General features: G+C 40.1%; 1 long non-coding RNA gene across 3 annotated transcripts; it reads left to right on the top strand.

The window, feature by feature from the left end:
• The first annotated feature begins 6,111 nt into the window (after positions 1-6,111).
• Positions 6,112-7,210, top strand: LOC131236242 (uncharacterized). Of its 3 annotated transcripts, XR_009166646.1 has the most exons (5): positions 6,114-6,373; positions 6,519-6,606; positions 6,689-6,780; positions 6,871-6,917; positions 7,026-7,210. It is a non-coding gene; the product is annotated as an uncharacterized LOC131236242 (long non-coding RNA). The 3 variants fall into 3 exon arrangements; XR_009166647.1 differs by having other exon boundaries at positions 6,112-6,373; positions 6,689-6,917; XR_009166645.1 differs by lacking the exon at positions 7,026-7,210 and having other exon boundaries at positions 6,118-6,373; positions 6,871-6,960.
• Positions 7,211-20,721: the final 13,511 nt, after the last annotated feature.

Here is a 20,721-nt window from a genome sequence, read left to right as displayed (position 1 = left end):
ACCTCTGTTTGGACATTTATCATAGAAGTTGCTCATGATCTCAACTTACCTAATGTCTATTTGGGCATTTGTCTAAGGATGGCAAGCACTAAAGAACTTAAAGCTTAGTTCCTATTTTGGCCCAAAGCCTATATTTTGAGAGTAGCTCGTGAACTTAAATGTATTGGTCAAATGGGGAGCTCTTACTTCTTGGAGAGAACACATGTATTAGTCAATTCCTGGCCATGTTGGAAAACTGGCTGATTACAACGTACAGGACACAACAACATTGCTCAGAGTTGTTGATTGCAACAGATATTCAACCACAGCCTTGTTTCATCTAAGAAAGGGGGTCTTTTAGAGGCTACATCTGGATTTTTCTTTTTGTAGCTCAGTTTTTTGGTGAATCTATGTTGAGTGCCTCTATTGGTTTCTTTATTCCTCAGGGAAAGCAAGATTCATGGAGCCCGTATGGACAAGGGCTGAAAGACATGAATTCAAACCTGGATTCGATCTCAGAGTATTTATTCTCAATGATTGGTTTTTGTAATAGGCGTGGATTTAATGTCAATTTTATTCAATATTCTCATGAGAAGCATTTTGTTTCTACAGATCTCTCGATTGTTTCTACAAACACTCTTCAACTTTCACAACCAAGGAGGTGATTCACATTATTCGTTATGAATGGCTTTACTACTTTGGATGTGGCATGGGCTAGAGAATGTCTATTTATCCATTTTGTTAGCAATCCTTTTGTTTTGGGAATTAGTTTGGACAGAGTTACAATGGACTGGCCATTGCAAGTTTTAGTTGTGCATGGCACTTTAGTAGTTCCAGTCCTTGTAGGCTGGAAGTAGATCAGGCCATCAAATCAAGTGGTTCTATGAGGTTTGTCTTTCTCCCAACATGATACATGTTGTAGGGAACTGGACCAATGCACAAGGTGGGCTTCACCATGACGATCACCTAGAAATAAAATCAAGCTAGTCCACTCTTTGAGTAGGCCCCACAACCAAAATCAATGGACAACACTACAACGAAAGGTAGCATTGCCAACGCATTTTTGTCGGTGGCCAACATTTACCACCGACGCTATAAGAATCGGGTTTTGAGCAAGGAACTTTTTACCTTTATGGTGAAATGAGTTTCTTTTGTATCTTTATTGGTGTTTTTATTAGTAAGGTTTTATTTTATTTTATTTGGTTGATTTAGGTAAAGGCTTGGATTACCAAAGCTTCAAAGGGTATATCATCATTTTGGAAGGTCTGTGAAAAGAACTTAGGTGAGCCCTTTTACCTTTTGGCATTGTTTTAACAACAGTTTGTTTCTGGACTCAAATCATTGTTTTCGGTTAGGTTACAATGCAGGTGATTCTGATTCGGATGAGTCAAAAGGCGATTTGAAATAAAGATCAATAAGATATGTTTTATTTAAACGGAAGAGTCTAGGTGAGTTAAATTTCTTTCGGATCTATCGTGGTGTTGAAATTGCTTGACAAATCATGATTACAAATTTTCAAATTTTATATGTTTTAGTTTATGCAAACTCATGGTACGAGGAAGCCATCCCTCGAGTTCTTTGTTCTATCATTTTAATGCAATAATGTCATTTCTTGAGCTCTTTGTTCATTTCATTATTTTAGAACAAAAAGAAGGAATGAGGAGAGGAGTTATGTAATATGATCCTCTCAAATCCTTTATTTCTAATGATAATCAGTTACAAGAGAAATTGTATTCAATGCTTGTTTCAAGAAATTGTATAGTGCATTTGAGCTAATAACATGACACTCCTTGTGGATGGGCCCCATGGGGTCCATAAAATGTTTTCGTCATGTAAATGGATCCAAGCTAGTAAGAGGGCCATTAGATTTTTTTTTTTAGATGTATGGATACAAAACTAAAAAAGCATCACTTTTTTTTTTTCCATTTCTTCATTAAAACTAATATTCTCAACATTCTTCACTTTTATGAAAGAGATTTGGTCATCATCACCAAAATACAAGTTTCATGACATGGATGCCTCACACCTGAAAAATCTTCCATTAACAAAAAAATCAGTTTGTTTGACAATCAGGTAGGCCACGTGTACAAAAAAAAAAGAAAAAGGATGGTGTACACTACAACAAAATCGGGCATTGCCGGTGCTTGGGGCTAACCTTCTTGGAAAGGTTATATTTCTGCATCCTGCTACTCTACATCCTCACATTTACAGCAATGACCACATCTTTTTAGCAGGGATTTTAGAGCTATAAGTGGTCACCTACGAACAATAACTTGGCTATGCTTAGGATATTGCTACTTTCAATTCATAAACTCTAGTATGCAATTTGAGTATGGTGTTGTGAAAAACTAAAACAACCTCCACAAGGAGTTGGATGGTTCTTGATCAGTATGGATATGATTTTGCATTTGTCTATTCTATTTGCTAAGTACTTGGCAGTTCTACGAATGCACAAGTTTTTGGCAGTTCTATACTTGGGCTAGTGGTGAGGCACCAGCTTTCATATTGGATTCTTCAAAAAAAAAAAAAAAAAAAAAAAAAACTCCGACTGCAGTTACATTTCTTTTAGGCAATCTTGAAAATAATGTAGTTGCCATTTAGAGTCCAGACCCTCAATATCAAACAACCAAAACAATTACACAAGAAGAAAATGTCTGGATTATTCTTTCTGTGCACCTAATAGCAAATTTTTCTCAGTCAGTGTTAGCTTGAAAACATTTCCATTATTGGAGTGTACATCCAAAAAGCATCCCTAGTAAATAATAATGTGGGCATCCATTTGTTTTTGCTGTGGTTTTATTCATGAACATGTATTGCTTGCGGCAAGTTGTTGTATTGGAGAAAGCTGCACTTTCAGATGAGTATTTTCTGAAGAGGAAGCTTTTTATCTAAACTTGATTCTCTACTATGGCTTAATCTATCGGTATATTCAGGAATTTTTTTCTTTACTCTCCTACTTTTGTGGGTATTGTCACTGGTTTGTCTCAACGAGAGCAATGGGATTCCCTACAAAGTTCTTCCCTGTTTTGTTTGCAATCCCTCGCATGGCTAGCTACCTATCATGCTGGATCTGCAGTGTAGAGCATATGAGGAATTAAATGCACCTTTTTGTTGTAGCACCATGCATCTATGCCTGAGCTAGGGTTGAACCTGATATGAGGAATTAAATTCAGCTTGTATTTCTAGCACACAAACACCCCCTCAGTATTTCTACTCATTTTAAAAATTTAACTCTTTACTTCTCTATTGTGTACCTCATTGATCAATTGTACGATTTCACTATGTATGTATTGTGGGGAGTTCTAGCATACTTCTTATTGATTGCATGACATTACGGTTTGATATCAAGGATAACCGAAGTGAGCTGATATGAGTGCTGAATACCCAGCATATGCTAAAAAGCTCCCTGAAATATACTGTAACTGTTGGCCTGGCTTCTTTCAATACAAGATTTATTGTTTAAGTACCTAGAATTCTCTCGCCTATTATTTTTTAAGAAAGATTCAGTGATGTTTCAGCAATAGGTACACCTGACATGGCATCCATTATTTTTTTAAAATTATTTTATCTGCCTCACATTTGGGTTCCTGTCCTATTTTTGAACTTCTAATGGATGGAGTGGATATCCTAGGGACATCAAGGTAGTTCTCTTCTATTTGTTTTCTTTTCTGATTTCTTTCCTTGAAAGTTTTTTCTTTGTCCAACTTCTTCATACATAGTTTCATCTACAGACTGTTGGATTCACTTCTTTCAAAGACGAGAGACTTCTTTGAAAGTGGGGATTATGTTCTTCTACCAAACATGTATGCAAGTGCTGGCCAATGGAACAAAGTGACAAGAGTGAGAGAGGCAATGAGAAACAGAGGAGTTCAGAAACCAGAGCCAGGTAACAGCCTCATCGAGCTACATCCAACAATTTAGCTTGAATCAGAACCAACCAGAAAATGGAATGAAGCAGTTGGTTCTACAAAAACATGAGTTTATGCATGCATTTACTTCTTGAGTAAATTCAGAAAAAAAGTACTGCCATTTTCTTTTGAGATCCAGAATCCTATAAATAACATCAGCTATGAGTAATTATCCAGTCCTGTCACCTGCAATAGTATACTACCATGGGGCAAGGTACAGGGATCCAAATCACTATTTTGATGGGGCTCACCATGGATGGTGGAATACCTCATAAAGCTCCTAGATTTGAATTTCCCAACCCCTTTATTTACTGTCCTATTGATTTTTTGTACTTGGAAAATCTAGATAGCAATTGGAGTTCATGAACCTAAGTTAATACCCCCTTCAAACCCATATGTCAGGTGAATGCGTTGCTCCGTCTGGTGACTCTTAACAGCTTACCTATGGGCAGTGGCAGTAACGTCATTTGCATTTCTTAGATATGATTAATATGTACATAGAGATTGTGTACTAGGCCAGGGTTTGGCCTAATAAGTTTTAAAGTAGGTTTGGACCTAGAAAATCTGATCCATGTTAGCCCAGTGCAGGCCTTGTAATATGCATTGGGGAGTCTTCCGACTCAAGGCGCTTGCCTACCATAGGTGAGCTGACCTGGGCCCCACAGGATATTCATGGGTTAACGAGTTCCTAGAATGATGAAAACTTTGATAATCTGGCAGAGTGAGATGGATGACATACAGGCACTTGGCAATTACATAGGATTGTGTACAGGCCATTGAGGAGTTTGAAAAACCATCATTTTTTTCCGTATATAATGTGGCCCACCTGATGACAGGCCTGACCTGATTTTTGCTAGAGTTAGACATATCTAAACAATTTATTTTTTATCTTAGTTTAATTATAGAGGGCACATCTAAACTCATCTAATCTCTTTAATTTAATCTTAGTTTTATAAGATTATGATTTGTGATTTGAATTTTGCATTTGCATGTCTTTAATTTATTCTCTTTTGTTTCTTTTCTTTTTACATGTGGTCACTTGGTCATTTCAAAATACAAAGGCACCCATTAGTGTTACAATGTTGCCAACCCACCTCCATTATTTGAAATTCACCAAATTCTCTTGATGTGTTGAAAACTTCGTTGAATGCTCCTTATGTTGAAACTGAGTGAGACATTAGAAGTTTGAAGTAGCTCCAGATGAATTGAATTACAAGGTTCCAATGCATCAGGTTGTGTGAATCTTTTCTTTTCCTTCTCTTTCTTTTTCCCTGTTTCTTTGTAGTTCTAGGCATCACACAAAGCTGGATACTCGAACTGGTTAGAAGTATACTGGATATTAGATGCATCATAAACTTATTGTTTTGAAAATGCAGGCTGAAACTGACAGGGAAGCAGGAGGAAACAATGAATCATCATTGAAGTTTAAGTCCAGCTAGTCCTTTAGCCATTGTCTACTTATAGAGACCTAGAAGCATTAGCGTACGAACAGATACAAGGCAATAATTTATTTATTTGTACGGGGTTTTGACAAATCTCTTGATGTGGATCAGGTGAAGTTCTATAAATCCTTTACCTTTATGAGTGTATGCAAGTGCTTGTAGTAGGTTTTGTACTTGGGAGTACTTCACTAGGGGTGTTAGACAACTTTATCTGAAGGCATGCTACTCTTGGACCTGCATCCATGGTCATTCACATGTGTAGAGTTGGCACACGTGCATGGTCCAAATTTCTTTTGTCCTTTTTGTTTGTTGGTAATTTGTCTGTTATACCAAAGCTTGCTAGTGACATTTTCGGTCACTGACCAATGAGCTCACTTGTACAAACTGAAAATCGAAATAGTACTCTGTAATCCTTCAGACAGAACAATGTATAATACATGTTGTACATCATGCATACCAACTGTTGGATGAATTACCTCAATAAAGAACGTTTTGTGTGGATTTCACCTGTGGGACCATCTTTTTCTATCGATGAATGGGCACACATGGATGTATGGTTGAAGACTATACCATTGATGCCCCTTTGGATAAAAGTAGAGCTAGTCTGACCATTTAAACTTTTCTTTCATCATTATGTGTTTTTACACCTTATAAATTTGATGAACTTTAACCATTTTTTGCTTTTAGCCCTGTTTGAGGGATACCATTCTGATGATAAAAATGCAATTGCCAAAGTAATTTTTAATCTGTCCAAATACATAAGGATCCATCAGAGGGATGTTTCAGATCATCACAATATACAATCATGTGTGCTTGGCTTGTCCATAATTGCTTGAGCCAAGAAATGGGCCTCAACCACTAATTATCCTTATATCGAATGCTTACACAGATGCATTGAGGTCAGAAAGCCTCGAGCTTGTGCAACCCAGCTCTCTTACAATCTAACACAGGCCTGGATAGAAGGTGTGTAATGTCCAAGCTTTCCATCAGGTGGTTCCCCACTTCTTGATGCCACGGTCCAAAAATCAGGCAAGTCCACTCCATGTAAGGATCACCCAAAGCAAGGGCCCCACACCCTTGGCTTATTATTATTATTATTATTTTTCTTACCAATCTTCATTGCTTCAAAATATAATGAAGGGTTTCCATAATGTTTGACTTGTATTATGTATTTATCTTTGGTTGTAAGATGCTTATTCAAAGTGGAAGTAACTATAGAGTGTAGGCTCAGGGGTCCACAATGCATACATGGATGCATGATCAAAGCTACTCATCAGGTACAAGCCACTATATGGCTTTCCTTGTGCTAAATTTTGGTCCATCCATATTGAGTTGCATGCTATGATGTTTATGATGTAGTTTTATCCTTGAAGAAAAAAGGGATGAAAAATCTGTCCACATATTTATAAAAAAAAATTCCATAGCTATTCTCCTCCATCTGCTAGCTACAGGTATTTATTGGTTCCTTTTATTTTATATCAAATTTGTTTTTTGGTTATTTTATTTTGTTTTGTAAACTTTTGTCTTTGCATTGGTAATAGAGGGGGGCTTTGCTGCTTCATATGGGGATGGATATGGACTTCATTCGGTATGGTTGTTTTTGCAGGAAATATTTATGACTGAAAATTTAATTTTAGGTGTAACTCAGATTATGAGTGTACATACTGTTTTATTACTTGACCTTTATGCATGGCAGGGTGGTGTTGACAAAGGTCCTCTATATGGCATGAGTTCTCTTGTTCTTGGGGTGCATTTGAGAAGTCTCACCTTGGGCGTCGCTGAAGTCCGTTGATTTTTATTTTTTTTTTTTCCTTCTGCTTTTCCTTGTGTCTCAATCTGTAAATTTTTTGTCCATTATGTAAGCTTTCCTTCTCAGGCCCCTTGTAATGAGGTTAGTTGTAAATGATTTATACGTTGTGTTTGAATGCTAATTTAAGCTTGTAAAGGTCTTTTGATTTGGAAGATTTAGTCTAGTATTTTTTCTTTCATACTATGAAGGATTATCGGCATTTTAAACAGATTTTAGTGGCGTTTTTGAATCTCTCATTAGCATTGTTACAAACTTTACCGGCGTTTTCTGTCACTTTTTGCGGCGTTTCTTGCAAAATTTACCTGCATTCCTCATATCTTTTAGTGGCGTTTTAAAGTTTTTACCGGCGTTTCGTAAAATTTTTGCGACACTTCATATCGTTTCTACCGGCTTTTTTAGTTTTTAGCGGCGCCTTTACAGTTTCTACCGGCAGTCAGCAGAGCCGCCACTAAAGCGGCGCCGCCAAAAACGCCGCTAAAAATTCACGAACGCCGGTAAACGATACACCAACACCCCCTACTGCGGCAGCAGCCCGACCGCCGGTAATTATTATACCGGCGGTGTTTTGGACTTTTAGGGGCGATTATGGCCGCCGGTAATATCTTTTTTTTTTTTGTAGTGGTGGTGAGCATCAAAACACGAAGATGTCTATAGTTACTGAATCCTTCTGTTGGAGATGTTATCTAGAAAGAGACCCACCAATGACTCATTTAAAGATGATCTAACCTTTCAATAATTATCTAACATAGCAACAAGTGATGGAGATTGCAGATCAACGATTACTCTCAGAAGGAGAAATATCAGACACAGAAAGCAGGTTCCAGTAGTACTTGGTTGTGGCAATCAAAATCAGTTTATTTTTCTCGGTGGAATTGGCGGGACCAACTATGTGTTTAAAGGCCTCAAGGTTCTGCGGTAATCAAAATATGCCACACTGCGCATCTGAATTTCTTTCTATGAACCAAAGACAGCAATACAATAGCATTTCGCATTACAAGAGTATACTGTGTTCTCCACCTAAAATTTGCATCTGCTTCGTTTTTGTGACTATGCCCTAGAATAAGCTGTCAAAACGGGTGGACGGTGTGGATGTACAACATATACATTTTGGTGGGCTACCTGGAACAAGCCAGGTGAGTGTGACACTGACCATGGGGCCTACCTTGATATATATCCATGCCATCCATTCATTTTAACAATTTATTTTAGGGCCTAGTCCAAAAATGAAGCAGATAAAAAAACTCAGTTGGACCATACTATAGAAAATAGTGGTCATGGAACGCCAGCGATTAAAAACTAGTCTACCATGATACTTATTTTCCATCCAACCTCTTGATAATGTCACACAGACTTGAATTAAAGGAAAACATAAATAACAGCATGATCCAAAACTTTTGTTACCCTCAAATGGTGGGAATTCAATCCTAATGGATTGATGCTTGAAAGTTGTCCTGATGTGCCGCGTAAGGCACTTCGTCGAGGTAGATTTGGGAGACTCACAAGACTTTAGAACCTGTGATTCACATGAGCCCTCTATCTGCCTCTTTTTTTTGACGTGGATATAATACCTATACATCACGGTGGGCCCCACATAGAACCTGCCTCGGACCTTTGCCCTGGAGGTGGGGGCAGGATGCAATTGGCTACCCTTTGTCACACATCCGATCTAAAAGACAAAGTCAATAAATCAACGTTAACAATACAGTTCCGGTGATCAAGAATATTTTACATGGAGACAGATCAGATATTCTATTTTTTCAGTCCAACGAAAAGACTATTTACATGATCCGAGCCCTTTATTAATAGGTGCCCAAATAGGTATGTCCGCTCGTCAGGTTTGGCCATGTGTCAATTAAAAAAAGAAAAGGAACGGGGTTATAAAAAAAGGTTTGTGAGAGGCCCATATTGAATGTAATTATTGTGTGACCACCAGATGATTGAAAGGTTATTATTATTATTATTATTTAACACAAGCACTCACACCCTACGCATACCCACGAACTCATACCACATTGTCTGACCACCGGGATGCAGATTGTGTCCTACCCATGCATGTCTCTAGCCAGTGGGAGGCCCACCGTGATGTATCTGTTTATCCATACTATTCATCCCTTCTCTCATATCATTTTAAGGTATGTGAACTAAAATCAGAAAGATCCAACGCTCAAGTGGACTACACCAAATAATAAACTTGGATTGCATTAAATGCACAAAGGATTGCCCGTTCATGGCTAGCTAGAGACGGGTCGAGTAGGACCCAATCTTAGGTTGTTGAAGGTTAATCGAAAAGAAGAGGGATCTTTTGCAACACCTGCTTTAGGCAACCCCTAAATACTCAAGATTGTTGAACCGGCCATCTTGTATATGTAAATCCCTCAGTCCATATCTTAGATTCTAGGATTTTAAAGCAAAAGCGCACTAATATGAACAACCCAGGTGTGCCACACCACAACAAACAATGGAGATGGGATACTAATAATAGATTTGTGTATAGGGTCACCATGGTATCTTTTATCAAACCCATTAATTAGGTATAAGGGCTTGTTCAACATCTCCAGTCTAATCTAATTAATAGGTGTTTTTCCAATAAGAGCTACTCTTTTTTATCCAGTTCTTTTTTAAATAAGTTCATTTTGTAAATCACGTTTTTAGAATTATGAAATATTCTTCTTTAAAAAAAAAAAAAAAAAAAATTTGATAAAACATTTAAATAAGAGTTTTTTAAGGTATAGTTTTTTTTTTTTCCACACACGCGCACACACCCCACACACTCACGCCGGTGGAATTTCACCACCTATGGGTACTCGAACCCTTGACCGGGAGTTGAAACTCCTGAGAGTCTACCACCCGAGTAAGAGTACGGACCATTTTTAAGGGATAGTTGATTTCATTTTTAAATATTACAACAACTCCATTATAAAAAGCAATAAGGACGCTTATCTTGATGAATCTCATCATAAATTGATCATGCCCCAAATGGCAAGAGAATGGATAGATATAACATTCATGTTTTAAGACATTTAGGTTGTCTATTATGTTGGATTTTGAATGTGGATCATTTATCATATGGAGCCCACCTCTGATGTGGATCATCTATCATGTGAGCCAAACCTTCAAAGTGGGTAGTCCCTCATGCAAGGCTTGTGTCGGAAGTATACCATGCATAATTAAGGGTTGACCTTTGATGTGGATCGTCCATTATGTGAGGCCCACTTAATGTAGGTTATTCATCATGTGGGGCCCACCATCAATGCTAATTATCCTTTATGTGGGCCCCTCAATGTCCACTACACATGACGTGGAATTCACATCTAATGTGTTCATCATGTGAGCCCCACCTTCGAAGTGAGTTGTCCACCATGTGGGGGCCACTTTTGATGTCCATCAGTCATGTGGGGCACACCTTCTATGTGGATCATCCATCATGTTGGGCCATTTTAGATATGAGTCATCCATCATGCAAAACCTTGGATGTGGACTATCCATTAGGTAGGGCCCACTTGATGTGGACTATCCATCGTAAGGGGCCACATTTTGATGTGAGCCATCCATCTTGTCTGGCCCACTTGTCCATTATGTGGGCCACCTTGACGTGGATCATTCATTATGTGGGGCCCACCTTCAATACGAGTTGTTTATTATGTGGGCCCACCTTTGTTGTCAACCATACATCACATGAGCCCACCTTTGATGTCTATCATCTATCATGTGGGTCCCACACCTTTGATGTGGACCATCCATCAAGTGGGGCCCACTTAATGTGGAAGGTCCATCATATTGGGCCACACTTTGACGTGGGCCATCCATCATGTGGGGCCCACTTAACATGGATGGTCCATCATAATGGGCCACTCTTTGATGTAAGCCATCCATCATGTGGGGCCTACCTTTGATGTTGACCATTCATCATGTGGGAGCACCTTCAATATGAGTTTTTCATTATGTAGGCTCACCTTTGATGTCCACCATCTACGTCCCACCTTTGCTATAGACCGTCCATCATGTAAAGCCCACCTGATATAGATAGTCCATCCGTGGGGACCACATTTTGATGTGGGCTATCAATCATGTGAGACTAATGCACTAACATATGCGCACATCACGGTGGAGCCCAAACTTTGCCATGTCAACACATGGAGTTACGCAATCTGCGTCCATCTCAACACGGTTTCCATCAAGCCTGTGTCAAGTTGCGCGACGTTTTCCACACGTCGCAAAGAGCTTATGTGTCAAACAATGGTCGGATAAGGAGACTGTAGATCCCACATGATGGTCCCGTGCGCCAAGCACATCTATGCCTCCATTTCTTTCATCTTAAATTAGATAGTTGCTTTATTTATTTTGATTTGTATATATTTAAATTTGTGAATTCTATATACTTGATTTCTAATATTTAAATGGACATAATATCGTATATCAGACATGAAACTATCATATTTACCTTCTGACAGTGATCTCAAAAAGAAAATAAAAATAAAATTGATGCGATGGATCAAAGGTAGGCGACCTCTTTGGCCAAAAATAAGCACTGACTGAAGACATGAGAGAGGAATTATGAGACATATGGCATGTCTTCTCTTAATAGACTTTCGACTTGTTTACTTATTGAATGAAGACGAAAGTGAACAGGAAAAACGCGTCTAGCTAACAGTCAAACATCTAATGAGAAAATTCTTCCCAAATAAGCCCCCTTAGGAGAATATTGTGGTTTCATTCATATGTGCCATCTGTACGGTAATCACTGCTAGTTAATTTACACTCTATTTCTATTTCGAAGAAATTTTAATCATACAATACTAGCATATATGTATTATCTGCACCAACCTTGTGGGAGGCCTGTTACCCCGCATATACCTCTTAGGATAAGCTTATTGGATAGAAGTTATGCATGTGGCCCATTTTTGTGTTTGCATGGACTCAAACTGTCCAGTGAGGTCTCCCCCATTGAATGTTGGAAACCTTAAAAATCTGGCTGATCCAACCATTGAGTGAGCCACCACGTGAGTTTAGGTTGTTGGGTGGCTGTTTCTTTTTTTTTTTTTTTTTTAAGTTTGGCCAACGGAAACATATGATCATAGGCTTGTTTTTTGGTGCATTTGATTATCCTGGTGGGGCCCACTCAATGCATACGTTGGATGGGATATATACACCACTGCAAGGACCTCGAGAGGGGACGAGGATTTCCTAGGCTTCCTGCGCTAGGAATCTTGGTGGGGTCCACCGTGATGTTTCTAGAGAGATCCTTTTAGTAGACGGATCGGCTACTCCCCCTTGCACCGGCCAATGGCTGGTGGTTGGTGCTACGTGGGCCCCACCATGATGTATGTATTTCATCCATGCCATTCATCTATTTTTACAGATCATTTTATTATATGAGCCCAAAAATGAAGTATATCCAAATTCAAGTAGACCACATTGAAACAGTATTGAATGAGGGTCCACCATTAAAATCATTTTGGGGCCATAAAGTTTTGGATCAAGCTGATCTTTGTTTTTTCTCTTCATCTGGTCCTGTATGACCTAATTAACAGATTGTATGTCAAATAAACAGTATAATGGGCGTTGGGAGGATTTTAATGGTTGATATCCAATCACTATGGTTTTCATGTTATGTGGTCCAACTGAAATTTATATCCCTCTCATTTTTGGGATCAGCCAATAAAATGATCTGTAAAAATGGATGAACAGAATAGATGAAACACATACATCATGGTGGAGCCCACAAAGCACCAACCACTGGCTACGGAGCTGGTGTCAGGGGGAGTAGCCAATCCTGCTCCATCATTTTAGGACAGGCCACGGAAAATCAGTCCCATCCAAGAATTTTTTGTGAATTAGTAGGAAACATAGTTTCCCCGATTCTGTTTAGGTTAGAAAATCAATAAATTTATTTTCTCACATTTTACCCTAAAATAGGCATTTTTTCCGAGCTTTTTTTTTTTAAAAAAAGGAAAATTTCAAGAGTTAATCAAATTTACACTACCACCCATCTCAAATCACCCCACATGTACTTTTATCCATCTTTACTTGGGCCATACATGTAAAAAGCATCTTACATATGCTACATATGCCAACTTTATGTTGTGCATCTTCTGTGTTACACATATGCCACCATGCATCTTTCACTTGGAAATCGGATTGCGTACTGAGTTACTCATTACTATCTCATCGTACTGAGTAAATTCTGTTGGGCCCACCGTTAATGTATTTGATCTATCCACGCTGTCCATCCATTTTTCCATCTGCAAATGTTTAAACGGTGTTCCACTATTCCTCTTCCGTGGTCCCCTCAAGTCTTGGATCTGGCTGATTTTTTGTGGCCTGTGCTAAAATGAGCTCCCACAATGGATGGATAGGTGGATTTCTAATAAACATAACGGTGGGCTCCACCTAGATTACTAGCGCAGGAACTTTCGTGGTCCCTGTAGAGGCATTTGAACTGTCAACTGCTTCAACTGTTGTACAAATGTTTGTATTAGGAGGTCCATTGATTTTATGTACATGTGTTAATGATGATTTGATGGGCCACACAAACTCTAAATAGGACCATCCGATCAAATGTAGTTTTTGACCATTTTACCATCCCACATGACTTTAAGATGGGCCTATTTTTAAGATCTGGGCCAAACCCATGGGGGCACATCTGATAGACCAGGTGGATCTCATGCGCTAGCGCAAGTCACGCCTCCCTAATGCCTTGAGAGTCACGCTAACATTTCTGATGCAATGATTAAGGTGATTGCTATTGAATCTATTTCATTTCCTTTGTACTCTCTGTTTGCTGAATTTTTTCTAAGTACTTAACTGTATTGTATGTAGGCCTCTTTGACACCTTGTAGTGGGCCCCACGCTCTGTAGTTAAGGGTACTAATATGAGAGATGTTTAATTCTTATATCAATGAGATGGGATGTCCCACCTTTTTGTCTGGAATGATCCCTAAGTGTTTCGAAATTGGGCCCTAAGTTGTGACAGATTCCATTGCTGAAAACTGTTTGATTATTTTTGTGCTTTGTACTAACTTTAGGCCTCTGTAGTGGACCCCACGCACAAGATATGAGTAGGCCACCGCTTAGAACCTTTAAGTTATACCAATAAATAGAGAAATTATATTTTTCTTGGGCCAAATAAGACCCCACATGATTAAGGAGTGGATCTCAAATTGGGGTAAAGCACAGTTGTACAGAAAATTCTGTGCAGAAAATTAAAATACCTATGTTTGGCCCTATACCAAATATTATGTGTACACAACCAGTTGGTCTCATATTATAATTTTTGAATTAAATATATAGTACTACCAAGGTCACCTCACGGAACACTAAAAGGTGGTCCCTTGTGATCATGGGACATACTCAAAATCAGGCCAAAACTAATTCTGCACTGCGTTTCCTGCACATTTCTTTCAAGCACCCATGTTTAAGTCTTCACCAAAAATTATATATGCATGATTAAGTAGGGTTACCTTATGGATTTTGAAGTACATATATAAATCTACCAAATTTTCTTTTTTCCTTTGAAAGTAGTGGACCCCATATAATTTGGGAGTGGATCTCAAATAGGATTGGGCATAGTTGTGCAGAAAATCCTGCACAGAAAAATTAAAATGTCTATGTTTGGCTTTATGCCAAAACTCATATGCGTAAATCCAGTGAACCAAACTATTTGTATTTTGAAGGCCACACATAGGGCTACCAAAGGAACCTAATGGAATGCCAAAAGGTAGCTCCACCTGATCGTGGGACACGCCCAAAAAGGGCCACGGGTCATTTCTGCACAGTTTTTTTGCACATCTATCCCAAGCATCCATGTTTGGGCCTTTACAAATACTTGTGCATGTAAATTTTTCTTTGAAATTTTGACGCAGGGGAGGACGTGAGGTCGAGCACCATCTTCCTCAAGAGGATAACTATTCCGAATCCACGGAACTTCTCTGGACTCCTCACAGAGACTTCTCGAATCCACGAGGAAAGAAAGCAAAAAATAGAAATAAATTCTAATAAATTCGAAATTAATTGATCAATTATTAAAAATGAGTTCACAACCCTTTAAATAAGGGTACCAAGCAATGAGAAAGAAATCAGAATCAAACTACAACTCAAACACCTAGAATCCACGACTTACTATAAATAGTAAACTTACTATTTATAGACGGTCGTGATGTCTACTAGTGCGCAAGGTTTTCGGCCAAAAATAGTAAGTGTCCTATTTGGCTTCACCAAACCGTTCTCCTAATTATTCTAAGCTCTTTTCACGTTGGGCGCAACTCCTAAAGCCCGACGGATGAAGAGTTATAATCAAACTAAAACTTACTATTTATAGTAAAAACGAAATTAAAACAGGGAAACGACCGTCGATCCAGGGGTTTTTCGCAATTCCGGGCTGCGCAACCCGGCGTAGCGGGGTTGGTTGGCTAAAGTAGCTCGTTCTACCCCAAAATCATATATTTTACGTCAGATAACTCATCCCGGATTGCAAGATACGCCCGATCTAAGGTCCGATGGTCCGGATCACTTTTGTTGTCGACCGAGCCTTTTCTTATCCATCTTGGCCATGAAACTGTCCGCAACCTACTCTACATCAGTCCCCTTCACTTCAAAAGAAATCGTCCTCGAGTTCTCATCATGCGCTGGTTCATAATACTCGAACAGGTCCGCGACATTGAAAGTCCGTGAGATTGCCATGTCATTTGGAAGATCAACAACATAAGCGTTGTCATTGATCTTTCGGATAATTGGTACCGGTCCAATCTTTTTATTCTTCAACTTGTTGTACATTCCGCGTTCTTTGCGCAGATGGACCATTACTTGGTCGCCCACCTCAAACACTTTTTGTCGCCAATGCTTGTCGGCTTGCTCCTTGTATTTTTCGTTCGAAACATGTAGCTTGGTTTGCACCTCCGCATAAATGCCCATAATACTGTCTATCATATGTCCTGCTGCAATGCTCATGCCTGGAAGCTTGGGCAGAGGGACCAAGTCAAGTTTGTGGTGAGACACTCGTTCGTAGATAATCTGGAATGGAGACTTTCCTATTGATCGGTTCACCATGTTGTTAAATGCATACTCCGATTGAGACAAGGCCAAATTCCACTGCTTTGGTTTTTCTCCCGAAATACATCGAAGGAGGTTTCCCAACGTGCGATTTACAACCTCGGTTTGACCGTCGACCAGGTGGTGGTAGCGCGCCGAATCAAGTCGTGTATTAAATCGAGTCCACAAAGTTCGCCAAAAGTGGCTTATGAACTTCGTGTCACTCAAGTAATAGTCTTGGGAACCCCGTGTAGCCGCACAATTTCTCTAAAGAATAGATTCGCCACGTGTGTTGCATCGAGAGTCTTCTTGCATGGAATAAAGTGCGCTATCTTGGAGAAACGATCTACTACCACGAACACCGAATCCATGCCGCGTTGTGTTCGTGGGAGACCAAGCACGAAGTCCATAAATAAATCCTCCCAAGGGCCGTCAGGCACGGGTGACGGAGTGTAAAGGCCCGTATTATGAGATTGCCCCTTAGAGGTCTGACAAATATAACAACGTTGGACTACCTTTCCCACATCACATATCAATTGCGGCCAGTAATACCGTTTTTCCACAAGAGCTCGTGTCTTGTCTCGCCCAAGGTGTCCACCGAGGCCACCTCCATGTAGCTCTTGGATTATCTGCTCCTTAGCGAACTGTTTGGGATGCACAGCTTGATTTCCCTTGAAAAGGAACCCGTCTTTCATATGTAAGTCACCGGGGTGACCTTGCATCTAACTCATGCGTCCTTAAAGACATCATCGTCGGCATATATGTCCTTGAGACGCTTAAACTCGACAACCTCATTACTCATAGTGACTAACAAAGTTACACAGCGACTTAGCGCATCGGTTACTTTGTTCTGTTGCCGATACTTATGTTTTAGCACGAACGGTAATTCCTGCAAAAATGATATCCATCTAGCTTGCACACAATTAATGTTAGCTTGATTATTAATGAATTTGAGAGCTTGATGGTCCGTGTAAAGTATGAATTCCATTTAAATCAAATCATGTCGCCAGTGTCGCAGTGCCTGGACCACCGCGTATAACTTAATCTCATATGTAGACCACTTTTTGCGTGCATTACTAAGTTTCTCACTGTAGAAGGCTACCGGCCTACCTTCTTGAGATAAAATTCCTCCAATTCCGACATATGCGGCATCACATTCGACTTGAAATAGTTTGTCAATGTTAGAAAGTATAAGAACTGGGGTTATGGATAATCTGTACTTGATTTCGGCAAAGCTCCTATCGGCTTCATCAGTCCACTTAAGCTGCCCTTTCTTCATGCAATCTGTGATTGGTGACACAATGGTACTGAATTTTTTCACGAACAGACGATAGAATGTCGCCAGTCCATAAAAACTTCGCACTTCGTGAATATTTGTGGGAATCGGCCATTCTCTGGTTGCCTTCACCTTTTTCTCATCCACCCGAATGCTTGTGGATGTTATGATAAAACCCAGGAATAATAGGCTATCAATCATGAAACTGCACTTTTATCAAATTGAGATACAGTTTTTTTTAGTGAGCACTTGAAGGACCTTCTTGAGGTGTTCCATATGGGTGGTTTCGTCTTGACTGTATATCAAAATATCATCGAAATAAACCACAATGAACCGCCCAATGAAAGGTTTTAGAACTTGGTTCATCAATCTCATAAATGTGCTAGGCGCATTTGAAAGACCGAAGGGCATAACCATTCATTCGTATAATCCTTCTTTGGTCTTAAAGGCTGTTTTCCACTCATCACCCGGCCGTATTCGAATCTGATGGTAGCCGCTCCTTAGGTCCATTTTAGAGAATATTTTTATACCCTCTAGCATGTCCAACATATCGTCCAACTGTGGTATAGGAAACCTGTGTTTTATGGTGATTTTGTTAATGACTTGGCTATTGACACACATGCGCCAACTCTCATATTTCTTTGGCGTTAATAGAACTGGTACATCACATAAACTTATGCTTTCTCGAATAAGGCCCTTACAGATCAACTCCTCTACTTGTCCCTGCAGAATCTCGCAATCATTTGGACTCATTCGATAATGAGGTCGATTAGGTAAATTGGACCCAGGGACAAAGTCGATATGATGTTGGATATCCCGCATGGGGGGTAACCCATCAGAAAGATTATCGGGCTAGATTTCTTTAAATTCATGTAGCAGGGGCCTTAGTCTTTCAGGGATGATGGTAGGCTCGAGTTCTTCTCCTTTTACAATTAATGCATAGGTCTGTCCTGTTTCTTTGGATTCTTCCATGAAGTCCCGTATGGTTAAGAGAAAACGGCCCTCCACTTTAGAAGTTTCAGGTGGTCCCTCTGGATCCATAGGGGCCAATATGGTCTTCCGACCGTCCTTGACGAAGATATATATATTATCTCGCCCTTTATGAGTGGCGTCATGGTCAGATTGCCAGGGCCGATCGAGTAGTATGTGACATGCTTCCATGTCAACAACATCGCATACTACTTCATCCTTATAATGTTTGCCAATTGAAAAAGATATGGTGCACCGTTCAGTTACCTTTGTTTCACTGACCTTCTTGATCTAACTGATTGTATATGGAGAGGGATGACGCTCTGTTTTCAATTACAATTTTTTCACCATGACCTTAGAGACGATGTTCTACTAGTTCCATTGTCAATGATCACGCCACAAACCTTTCGATTCACCGTACACCTAGTGCGGAAGATGTTATGCCGCTGTAGATGCATTTCTTTTCTTGGCGCATATAATAGTCGCCACGACGAGCGACTCACCGTGATCTTACTGAACCCAACCTGAATCATCTGCCTCGTCCTCGGTGGTATGCTCCCGTTCTTCAATATCTGGATCTTCATAAGCGTTATCATCACTACCATCATTGATAGCGAGGTTTGTCATTTTTCGCTGGGGACAAATATTTGATAGGTGGCCCGGTTGGCCACAACGATAGCAGTTGTCGAGCCTTGGCCGAGCATAGGGGTTCGGGATTCTACTTGGACCAGCAGCAGTCGATACACCCCTTTGGGGCCTAGCTTGCCCACTTCCCTGATCTCGGTTCACAGACGTAGGAGGTTGAGTGTGTGCTCCTACGGGCTCCTTCCTCTGGACTGTGGAGCTCCCTGGGGCGGACCTACTATAGGGATCCTTGTAGTAGGATAGGTCCGTGTATTAGGATGTTCAAGTTACGCTTCCGCCCGAGTAGCCAACTTGATCGCATCATTCATTGTCCAAATGGACTGCATCTGGACCCGATCCTGGATAGTCATATGCAATCCACCATTGAATCGGGCGACTTGCTACGATTCAGTCTCGACCAAATCGTTATGCGCCGTCAGGCGGTAAAATTCTTTTACGTATTCTCTCATCGACCGACTACCCTGTCAACAATTTTGGTATTGTTGGGATAATACCTGATCGTAATCACTAGGGAGGAATTGGGCACGTAGTAGCTGCTTCATCCACTGCCAGGTGCGGATTGGTGCTTTCATCTGCCTGGTTCGCGTGAGTTGCAGTTGTTCCCACCAAGCTGAAGCTCCTCCTTTCAACTTGTAGGCCACAAGCTTGACCTTCTTTGCTTCAGGGATGTCCATATAGTCGAAAAATCGTTCAACTTCAGAAAGCCAATCGAGGAAATCCTCAATGTGTAGTTGACCATTGAAGCTAGGAATATCAACCCTTATCTTGAATTCTTGATCCGTTCGATCTACTCGATCGCCTCCATGTCTGGGGTGTTGGAAGATTATGTCATCAATTTCCTCCTCACTGGACCCCCCTTCCTCAGGAATGACCCTTGGATGTACTGCCGGTACTATCTTGCGATCAGGGCGATTAATTGGGGGTGGAGGATTGCCACCAGGAACACGGAGTTGCCTTATGTTTTCCGCCAAGAGATCCGCTATGCAGTCGATGGAAGCCTGCAGCCCTTGCATGGCTTGCTAATTCTCTCGTTGCACTACTTCGAAAGCTACCGCCGTTAAAGGTAAATTCCATATAGCACCGTCCATGAGATTGTTGCCCGACCCGTCGTTAGAAGTCATCAATTTGAGGAGAAACCTCGCTTTGATACCAAACTGACGCAGGGGAGGACGTGAGGTCGAGCATCATCTTCCTCAAGAGGATAACTATTCCGAATCCACGGAACCTCTCTGAACTCCTCACAAAGACTTCTCGAATCCACGAGGAAAGAAAGCAAAAAATAGAAATAAATTCTAATAAATTCAAAATTGATTAATCAATAATTAAAAACGAGTTCACAACCCTTTAAATAAGGGTACCAAGCAATGGGAAAGAAATTAGAATCAAACTACAACTCAAACTCCTAAAATCCGCGACTTACTATAAATAATAAACTTACTATTTATAGACGGTTGTGATGTCTACTAGTGCGCAAGGTTTTCGGCTAAAAATAGTAAGTGTTCTATTTGGCTTCACCAAACCGTTCTCCTAATTATTCTAAGCTCTTTTCACGTTGGGCGCAACTCCTAAAGCCCGACGGATGAAGAGTTATAATCAAACTAAAACTTACTATTTATAGTAAAAACGAAATTAAAACAGGGAAACGACCATCGATCAAGGGGTTTT

This window comes from Magnolia sinica, unplaced genomic scaffold (assembly GCF_029962835.1).
Source record: "Magnolia sinica isolate HGM2019 unplaced genomic scaffold, MsV1 ctg348, whole genome shotgun sequence".
NCBI lineage: Eukaryota > Viridiplantae > Streptophyta > Magnoliopsida > Magnoliales > Magnoliaceae > Magnolia > Magnolia sinica.
Note: the sequence above shows the minus strand (reverse complement) of the source record. Positions and strands in the feature narration are given on the sequence as shown.